This window comes from Crocodylus siamensis, chromosome 3 (assembly GCF_052110815.1).
Source record: "Crocodylus siamensis isolate JL-2025a chromosome 3, ASM5211081v1, whole genome shotgun sequence".
In the NCBI taxonomy this organism is placed as follows: Eukaryota; Metazoa; Chordata; order Crocodylia; family Crocodylidae; genus Crocodylus; species Crocodylus siamensis.
The window spans coordinates 111,674,331-111,684,290 of NC_143397.1; positions in this window are offsets into that span (position 1 = coordinate 111,674,331).

Genomic DNA, 9,960 nt, shown 5'->3' on the forward strand with positions numbered 1-9,960 from the left:
GACTGCTCTTATGAGTTTCCTTCTGTCTAATTGCAAGGGCCTGTTCTTCTTGTGCTGTATTTGCTACAATTGATCATTCCTATACATCATTTTTCAAAAATGTATTATGTTTATTTACATCTCTGGCTTCTGTATCTTTCTCAAGTCCTAAACCCATCCTCCACATACTGGCAACCACTGACTGCCTTACCTGCTCATATTTATCTTGACATTGAAGCCAAAATGCTGTTTATTAATTCACTAAGGTGAAAACCTAACTATCCTATCCAAACTTACCATTCATCTGTCTGATCTGAGCAGCTTATGTACGGTCATGCTAGCCAACTTTGCCAACATAAAGCTCACTGCTGCTTTCTTTGCATTTTTATATACCATGTAATTCATCCTCCCAATGCCCACCTTACACGCCACACTGACTGTTTCAACTACTGCCTGCTTGATTGCTGAGCAATGTTCAAGCTTGGCTATACTTTTGATCTACTTTAAGAGCTGCATGGCCATAGGGATAAAGTCTATGTACAAAGTTCTGTGCTCAACTAATTAGCATGACAAGTGCTGTAGATCCCTCTAGAGTGGTGGTTCTCAACCTTTTTTGGACCAGGACCCATTTGTAAACATTGACAGCTAGTCCTGACCCAGTACCCCTGACTCCTGATCTGCTTCCTCCCAGCCCCCCCAACTACAGGGGTGAGGGTGGGCATGAGGGGGCTCCAAGCAGCCATTTGCAAACTGGACCTCTGACAACCTGCAAGGGAAAATACATGGTTTCCCACATTTTTCTCCTTTAAAGGATAATCCATTTTAAAAATTTGTTGATTTGTTTTTAAAGGTCATAATGCTCTGATATATTATGACCCACTTTTGAGTCACTACCCACAGGTTGAGAAATGCTGCTTTAGAGCAGGGGTGGTCACCCTTTACTGTGCAGAGCCATGCCACCTGGCCACAGTGGTCCAAAACTTTGAGTGGGGAAACCAGTTGCAGCTTTGCCATTCCCTTGCTGTCAAATTTCTAGACCCACTGAGAGTCCTGAGGGTCAGATAAAGTGGCTCTGCATGCTTTAGATTGTATCAGCACACAGCCAAATTTGGGTACATGTGGCTGGATTTGTGCATGGCTGCACCCAGCACAGCACAGTATCCTACCCATGGATCGTATTCGTGGTCCCTCTACCCTCAACCTGTCTGCAACAACAGCAACGTCTGTCAAGGACAATGCAAAAATGTCTGCAGCAGATGACTATAGAGCAACCTGTGCCTCTCAGAGAATCTCATTTTAGACTCATTGTCTATGCTATTCCATGGGTATTTCTCATACTTCTGGGCTCTGCTTGTTGCCAGATGGGGCTAGGAATGGAGTGTTTTCCCCCTCCTGTTGCTAAGTCAGGATTTTCTTTCAACTCAGAGGAATTGGGTGTTGGCTATAATCAAGGCTGTGGATTTTGCTGGACTAAAACCCAGAAGTTCCTGTAGAGCAGGGGTGGGCAATTTTGGCTGGAGGGCTCCTTAACAAGCTTTGGCAAGCTGTTGAGCAATGTAAGGGTAGCCCTGCCCCTTTTCAGGTGCCCCCCCCCTTCCCCTTGCCATGTTTGAATCTGAAGTCCCACCCCCTAACCCCTGGCCTTTACTACTAGAAGTCCCCCCACCCTTGGCACCAGAAGTACCCCTTTTGGGCAGGGGTTTTGCCATCTTGGAACACACAAAAGAAATGCATATACTAAAGATTAAACATTGACAATAGCATATTTTAGTTTTATTTCAAAACTTTTTTTTTGTCCTGATTTTTGTGTTTTGTGTGTATAGAGGTGATTGCATAAAAGCTCTAAGTGAAGTCTTACTCTTAAATATTATTGGAGGGGGTGTAGAGGGGTGGGGGGTATGAATGGGTGGGTATGGGGCTTGTGGGGGGACTGTAGATGTGTGTGTGGATGTTGGGTGTGGGTGGGTGGGTATAGTGGGGTTTGTGTGGATGGGTGGGAGGGAGGGTATGGAGTTTGTGGGAGGCTGTGGTGTGTGGAGGGGTATGTGGGTACATGTGTGGGGCAGGGTGTATGAGTAGCAGTGTGCAGGGCACCCCTCAGAGGCACACAGGTAGGGGGGGAGGGTGTGGGTGCAGTGTTTGTGGGGTATGTGATTGTGTGGGGAAGGGTGTGGTTGGGTTTGCAGGTATGGGGTGTGCATGGGAGCCCCTCCACATATGCCCCCTCTGAGCCAAGGGTAAAATATGGCTGGCAGGCCCAATCTAGCCTGTGATAGGTTCCTTGGTTCCGCCTGGCCCAGGCACTGTCTGGCCGTGGTGTGTCCTGCTACCCACTGGGCATGCAGCGAGGCTATGGCTCTGCAGCTGGACTGCCTTTCTAGGAAGCCCAGGTAGCAGCAGCTTTTTCTGGCTGCCACTGCCACTAGCCTCAGCCCTGCAGTTCCAGTGGGGACCCACGCACACAGCCCCGACACTACACACCTGTGCCTGCTCTGGGTTTGCCCGCTTGGGCTCAGCAACGGCAGCATGAGACAAAACATGTTGCTCAGTGCAGGGGGTGGAGGTGGGGAAGTGGCCTCTCCCCATCGCCACTGCCGGCACTTCCTGGTGTAGCCTTCCTGCACCAGGCTGCCATGCATTTGCTCTGCACTGCCACGACTTACCCTCCGAGCTTCCCAGAGGTGGCAGTGACGCAGCATAGACACGGCAGCCCCATGTGGGCTTTGGGACGCTACACCAGGAAGCACCAGCAGTAGCGAGGGAGAGGGGCTGCTTTTACCCTATGCTGAGCAGCTGTCTGTCTGGCAGTGCTGCTGCTGAGCCTGGGTGGGCAAGCCATGAGCTGGCAAGGGGCATGCAAGATTGGGGCTGTGTGCACAGGTCCCCACTAATACTGCGGGGCTGGGGCCAGCAGCAATGGCAGCCAAAAGGAGCCACCACCATCTGGGCTGCCTAGAAAGACAGTCCAGCTGTGAAGCTGCCTCAGTCCTGCTGTGTGCACAGGGGGCGGCAGGACATGCCACAGCCAGATGGTGGCTGGGCCAGGCAGGACTGAGGGACCTGCTGTGGGCCAAAGGCCTGCTGCTGGCTGGCTGGATTCAGCCTGTGAGTTGTATTTTTGCCTGCCCCTGCTGTAGAGGGTGTTGCTCAGGGTTATGGACAGACAGCTCACCACATCTGGAGTCAGGAAAGATTTTTTATCCCATGGTCAGATTAGTATAGACTACAAGGGCTTTTGCCTTCCTCAGTCATGGACCTTCTTCTTTGGATCTGTCAGCATATTTTGACAAACCCTGCAGCATCAGAACACTGGCTGTTGTTTCCTCTACTTTTACCTGTGGCAGGTTAGGATTGTGATTGTATGACAGGATTGACTAGGATTGCATACTTTTAGTAATAGGTTAGACAAAGATTTGCATGGGATACTTTGGATAGGGATGATCCTGCTTCAGGCATGGGGCTACACTAGATGACCTCTAAAGGTCCCTTCTAGCCCTAGTTTTCTATGATGCTATAATACCCTGTATTATGCACTATACAGATGAGGCTTTGATGAATGTAACTTAGAATATTCCTTTCTAGATAAAAGTCCAAATGCTCTTGAAATACTATGCTTTGTAGAGATATACAAACCTCTAAAGATACAAACACCAAATAGGATTTCCAAAGATACTTACTGGAACCTCCCACTGATTACCATTTGAATTCACATCTATTTCCTTAGATATTTTTTAAACAAAATCTAATTTGACTTCTAGCTACAGCTGCAGGTGTCTAATTTAAAATGCAGGCCTTTGTGAGTCAGTGCTATCTTCATAGCAAGCTCCACAAGAATCAATTTTAGAATATGTAACAATTGTTTTTAATTCACTTTCTGCCAAGCAAGCTGAACACCCCTTCTGCTGTTACAAGGCAAGGAATAGAAGTTCTGCCTCGTTCTTTTTCAGACTATTCACCATTGGATATAGTTAGTGTCCCTTGGTAATCAGTTGTTTTCTTGGTTTCTTTTTCCTCTGAATGAGGATTTCATTATCTCTGCCCTGGCTAGAAGTCCATAGCTAAAGTAACCAGTAGTGACTTGCTGGAATACTTGTGTACTAAGCAGGGTGACTATGTAAAGAAATGATGTGGTCTATTACGTGATCACTGCACACAACATGGTTTTATTTTACAATTGTTAGTTTTTTAAACACTTTTTGCATCTCTGCCACTCTGCAACGGATCTTCCTCTTTACCTCCCAATTACCTACTTAAAAATACTATTTATCCTAGAAATTACTTAAATGCCAATGCATTGTTTAGATAGCAAAGTGAGTAATTTCCCATCTAAATAACTATGCCTAGTGAAATAAGACATCAGAACCATTAGTATTAGAATTCAGTCAGAGACTAGAACCATTTAAACTAATGTGAACTAATGTGAATCACAAATTTTGATGAACAAGCAATATTCTTAGTGAGACATTTCTTTATAATCAAGTATTTCTTTTCCAACTTCTTAGTTTGGTATCAACTCAAAGGCAAGAATCACTACTGATTTAACAATGCTAAGGAGTCCCGTTGCTGGCTGGTTAGTACTTGACTTAATAACAGCATTCAGCCACCAAGATTTTCAGTGTGAGATGATCTGAACCGGAACTAATTTATTTGGATGGAAAACAGGGAACAGACTGCTGATCCCACGATTCCTCAGACAGTAAAAAACACTTGACCAGATCTGCATCAGGGCAGGAAACTGAGTTAGATGCAAGCTTTATCCCCAGCCAGGATCTCCAGCTTCAGTGGCTCTTAAAGCTCAAACAAGCTACACTGTTGGCAGTTGTGTTGAGGAGGAAATTCAGGCCTGCAGTCAGGGAGTTCAGTGTTAAGAAGGTCAAGCTGTGAACTCGACCCGACCCCACTGGTACCAAATGATATCAGTCATCTGAAAAGGTATAGAGGCAAAGTGCTGCGTGCACACCAGAGAGCCATGCACAGTGGAGTAGTGTACAGGGTGCAGAGCACCTATATAAGCCTCTGTGATTGACATCTTGGGGCTGTCTGGTGTGTGCATGGGCCTAACTGGACTGTCTGTGGCTGGGAGGGTGGGAGGTGACTGGGTGAGAAAGTGTTTGAGGGAGTGTGAGGGCTTGAGAGAGAGACGATTAAGAGGAGTTATTGGTGTGCTGTAGAGGCATACTGCTTCGGACCCTGGTGTCCTGCAGGGCTCCAGCCCTTTGGTTTCTCCATCTATTGCAGTTGTCACTGAGATAGAAAGGGTTGGCTCCCCGGCGTTTTGTCCCTGCCGGGTGTGCGTTGCACAGACGATAGTAGCCCTCTCCCTCCCTCAGTAAGTATCATCCCGTCCCACCTTCTCTATTTCTCTTTCCTTTGTCTGTTTTGGCTGTGGGTCACCCCTTCCCATAACAATAGTGGAAGGTAAGTCACTAAGCCACATGTGTCCCCCATCCCAACTCACCGGCAGCGGAGGTGGTGGTGACAGCAGCTCATCCAGGTACGTGCAAGAAGAGAAGAGAGCCTGCACAGCTGTAGAGGATCCGGAGGGGGAGCCTCCCAGATCCCTCTTATCTGAGCCGGCAGGGAGCCGCGCTCCCAAGCTGCATGTGCAAACAGAGCGTGCAAACAGGTGCACTCTGAAAGGGCGCACTGGTGTTTTTGCAAGGCGGGTGTGCAGCAGTAACCTAGAAGGAGCCTCCAGCAAGAGAGATAGGAAGACTCACAGCTCCATGGACGTGGTAAGGACATGGAGTGCAGCTGCTAGGGGTCCTGCCCCAGTGGCACCACCTACCCTGGGCTCCTCTGAGGCCTCCACCCAGATGGAGCCCATGGTGGGGTTGGCGGCCCCTGCTGTGCTGTGGGGGCGGCTTGGTGGGGACCCAGAGGCCAGTGGTGGGAGAGGGGTCTGGTGGCTCCCTCACCTGTCCCTCCTGTGCCTGACTTTGGGCCCTGGAGGAGCAGGTTGGGGAGCTCTAGGCTGAGGTGAGCAGGCTGCAGGGGATCAGGGCTGCCGAGGACAAGATTGACACCTATTTTTGCTCAAAGTATGGGGAATAAGCAGGAGGAACTTGCCCTCTGGATAGCTAGTACAAACTCAGACATAGTAGGGCTCACTGAAACCTGGTGGGATTCGACCCACGATTGGGCAGTAAACATTAGGGGCTACAGACTATACAGGTGGGACAGAACGGGAGGAAAAGTGGGGGTGTGGTGCTCTAGTCAAAGAGCAATACACATCCTCAACTAACAGGATGGGGTCAGAGGAGGGGCAGACTGAAGTGCTCTGGGTCAGAAGACAAGGGGTCATAGGGGAAGGGACTTAATGGTGGGGGTCTACTACAGACCACCCAACCAGGGGGAAGAGCTGGACCAGGAATTCTCGGGTCAGCTTGTGGAGGCAGTGAAGTCAAGGGCTGGGGTCATCATGGGTGATCTAAATACCCAGACATTTGCTGGGAGGAGCAGTCAGCCAGGTCTGACTTCTCACGTATGTTTATTGCTGAGATACAAGACCTCCATCGAACCCAGGAGGTGCACAGTCCCACCAGGGGGAATGCCCTGCTTGACCTGGTCCTGGCCACAGGCAACAACCTGGTGAGGGGACTTCAGGTCCTCGACCACCTGGGCGATAGTGATCATCGCCTATGGGAATTCACCATGCAGCACAGGGTGTCAAGGGCCTGGAGCAAGGCAGTAGTCCTTGACTTCAGGAGGGCTGACTTCAATGAGTTGAGGAGATTGATAGGAGAGGTATTGCGGTCCTGGAGAGTAGGGGATCTAGGTGTTCAAGACGAGTGGTCGTTCCTTAAGGAGACGATCCTCTGAGCCCAAGGGGTGACAGTCCCAAAGCAAGTCAAAGGGGGCAAGAGTGCTCAAAATCCCCCTTGGCTCACCAAAGACATTCAGGAATGCCTGAAAGCCAAAAAAAGAGGTGTACATCCAGTGGAAAGGAGGTGTGATAAGAGGATTCATCACTCGAGTCTGTGGGGAGGCTGTTAGGAAGGCTAAAGTGGAGATGGAACTAGGGCTAGCAAGAAGGATCAAGGACAACAAAAAGTCCTTTTTAAAATAGGACTTTGGGAGTAAAAAGAAGGCACCAGACAACATGGGGCCCCTGCAGGATACATTTGGCAATCTGGTGGTTGCACCAGATGAAAAAGCAGACCTTTTTAACAACTTCTTTGTCTCCATTTTTCGGAGCAGGGACCAGGACATCTCCCCTACCAGGATTCAGGACGGACACAGGAGAGACTCTGCCAGGCCTAGGGCCAGGAAGGATCGAGTTAGGGAACTTCTGGAGGGGCTGGACGTGTTCAAATCAGCAGGTCCAGACGCTCTCCACCCCAGGGTGCTGAAGGAATTGGCAGGGGTCATCGCAGGGCCCCTGGCACGGCTTTACGAGTACTCCTGGTGTTTTGGCCAGGTCCCAGAAGACTGGAAGAAGGCCAACGTGGTCCCCACTTTCAAAAAAGGGAGGGAGGACCTTTAGTTAGTCTTACTTCGGTCCTGGGGAAGCTCTTTGAGAAAATTATCCAGGAGCACATCTGGGAAGGACCAGCAGGGGGGATGATACTCAGGGGCAACCAGCATGGGTTCATTAGGGGCAGGTCCTGTCAGACCAACCTGATTGCCTTCTGTGATCAGGTCACAAAATCATTGGATGCAGGTGTCACAGTGGACGTAGTCTTTCTAGACTTTAGGAAGGCCTTTGACACTGTCTCCCACCCCATTCTCATTAAAAAGCTAGGCAACTGTGGCATTGATGCCTACAGTCAAATGGGTTCAAATTGGCTAGGAGGCCACATCCAGAGAGTGGTGGTGGATGGGTCATATTTGAGCTGGAGGGATGTGGGCAGTGGGATCCCCCAGGGCTCGGTCCTCGGGCCCACACTGTTTAATTTCTTTATTAGCAACTTGGACAAGGGGGTAAAAAGCACCCTGTTCAAATTTGCTGATGACACCAAGATTTGGGGTGAGGTTGGCATACTAGAAGGGAGGGACAGGATACAACTGGACCTGGACAGGTTACAGGTACAACTGGACTGGACTGGACCTGGGGTAGGTGAATGTGAATAGGATGGGATTCAATACTGACAAGTGCAGGGTACTACACTTGGGCAGTAAGAACCAGCAGCAGACCTATAGGCTGGGGAACTCCCTTCTCAAAAGCACAGTGACAGAAAGAGATCTTGGAGTCATTATCGATTCTCAGATGAACATGGGCCGCCAATGTGAGGACAGTCAGTAAGGCTAACCGCACCTTGTCATGTATCCAGATGCATCATGAGCAGGTCCAAGGAGGTGATCCTCCCCCTCTATGTAACACTGGTCAGGCCACAGTTGGAGTACTGCATCCAGTTCTGGGTGCTGCACTTCAGGAGGGATGTGGCCAGCATCGAGAGGGTCCAGAGGAAGGTCACTCGCATGATCAGAGGGGAGCAGGGCAGGTCTTATGAGGAAAGGCTACGGGACCTGAACCTGTTCAGCCTCCACAAGAGAAGGCTGAGAGGGGGTCTAGTGGCCATCCATAAACTTACCATGGGGGACCAGTGGGGAATGGGCGAGTCCCTGTTCCCTCGAGCACCTCCCGGAGTAACAAGGAATATGGCCACAAGTTGATTGAGTAGGATCAGGCTAGACATCAGGAGGCACTATTTCAGTCAGGGCAGCCAGGATCTGTAACCAGCTTCCAAGGGAAGTAGTGCTGGCTCCTACCTTGGGGGTCTTTAAAAGGAGGCTTGATAATTACCTAGCTGGGGTCATATGAGCTTAAACATACCAGGGGTCATATAAGCCCAGTATTCATTCCTGCCCAGGGCAGGGGGTCGGACTGGAAGACCTGCTCAGGTCCCTTCCGACCTTACACCTACGAACCAGCCAGCAGCGGCTCAAGGGCTGAGAGGACAGAGACCAGAGTCCGTGATTGGCAGCTGGAGTACAATAAACCTCTTCTCCATTCATAAAATTCCCCTCCCTTTTTCCTGAGTCTGGATTATACTGTGATTTTTAAATAAACTGTTTCTATTTGTTTCAGTTTACATCCTGTGTGTGTTCTAATTAATCATAGCCCACCTATTGCTGGGTTAACTAGGCAGTGATCAGATATGCCCCTGTTAACCTGCTGGGGGTCAAAAACCACCCCTCATTGACCTGGACTAGATAGCAGCTGCTGATTGGGCACTTAATGAGTCTTAATTAAGTCTGGGGTCAACACTGGGATTCAAGTGGAGTTCAAATCCTGCCAGGAAGTGGGGACTCAGTCAAAATAATTTAAATTTATGAAAAAGCCTGAACCACATACTCAGCCTCTGAGACTATCTTCAGCCTGTTCTTGCAGATAGTCAGGAAAACAGTATGAAGCAATGAGAGAGGGGGCAGACAATGCTTGTGTGTCAAGCAAAGGCACCCTCACCTGCCAACACCCACCCACCTTATTGCCAAGTAATCTTTCTTAAGTAGGTGAAAAAGGAACAGTTTTGCTTATGAAAGAACAACACTTTGCTAGGTGGATACCTGGTAGAATGTAAAAAACAAAAACAAAAGCAGGAACAAACTCTACTGCATTGGTCACCAACTGGTGCATCTCGATCTTCTAGTATATCTCAGAGCCTCTTGGAGTTGATTAGAGGCTGCGGTGTGAGGCCCCACCCCTAGCCCAGCAGGTCAGTCCATGGGGGAAGAAAGAGGCGGAGGCCAGATCAAGGTCCCAGCAGTGAGGGATGGTGCTGTAGAGGCAGGAGTAGGGGTAAGCTGAGTGGGGCTCCAGCCAGGTGGCAGGAGGATCAACCCCAGCTGGCTCATTCAGAGGTGGGGAGGGAGGCTGGCTCCTGCCACATCCTGGTGGAGGCCCCAAAGGTCACATGCCCCCCCATTTGTGTGCAGGGGAGGCAGCTGCAGTTGTGGGCTGGCCTTTGCACCCCATGCCCTGTTGCAGCCTGCCTGGGAGCAGCCTGATACCATGCGTATCCCACCGCTGTGGGCAGG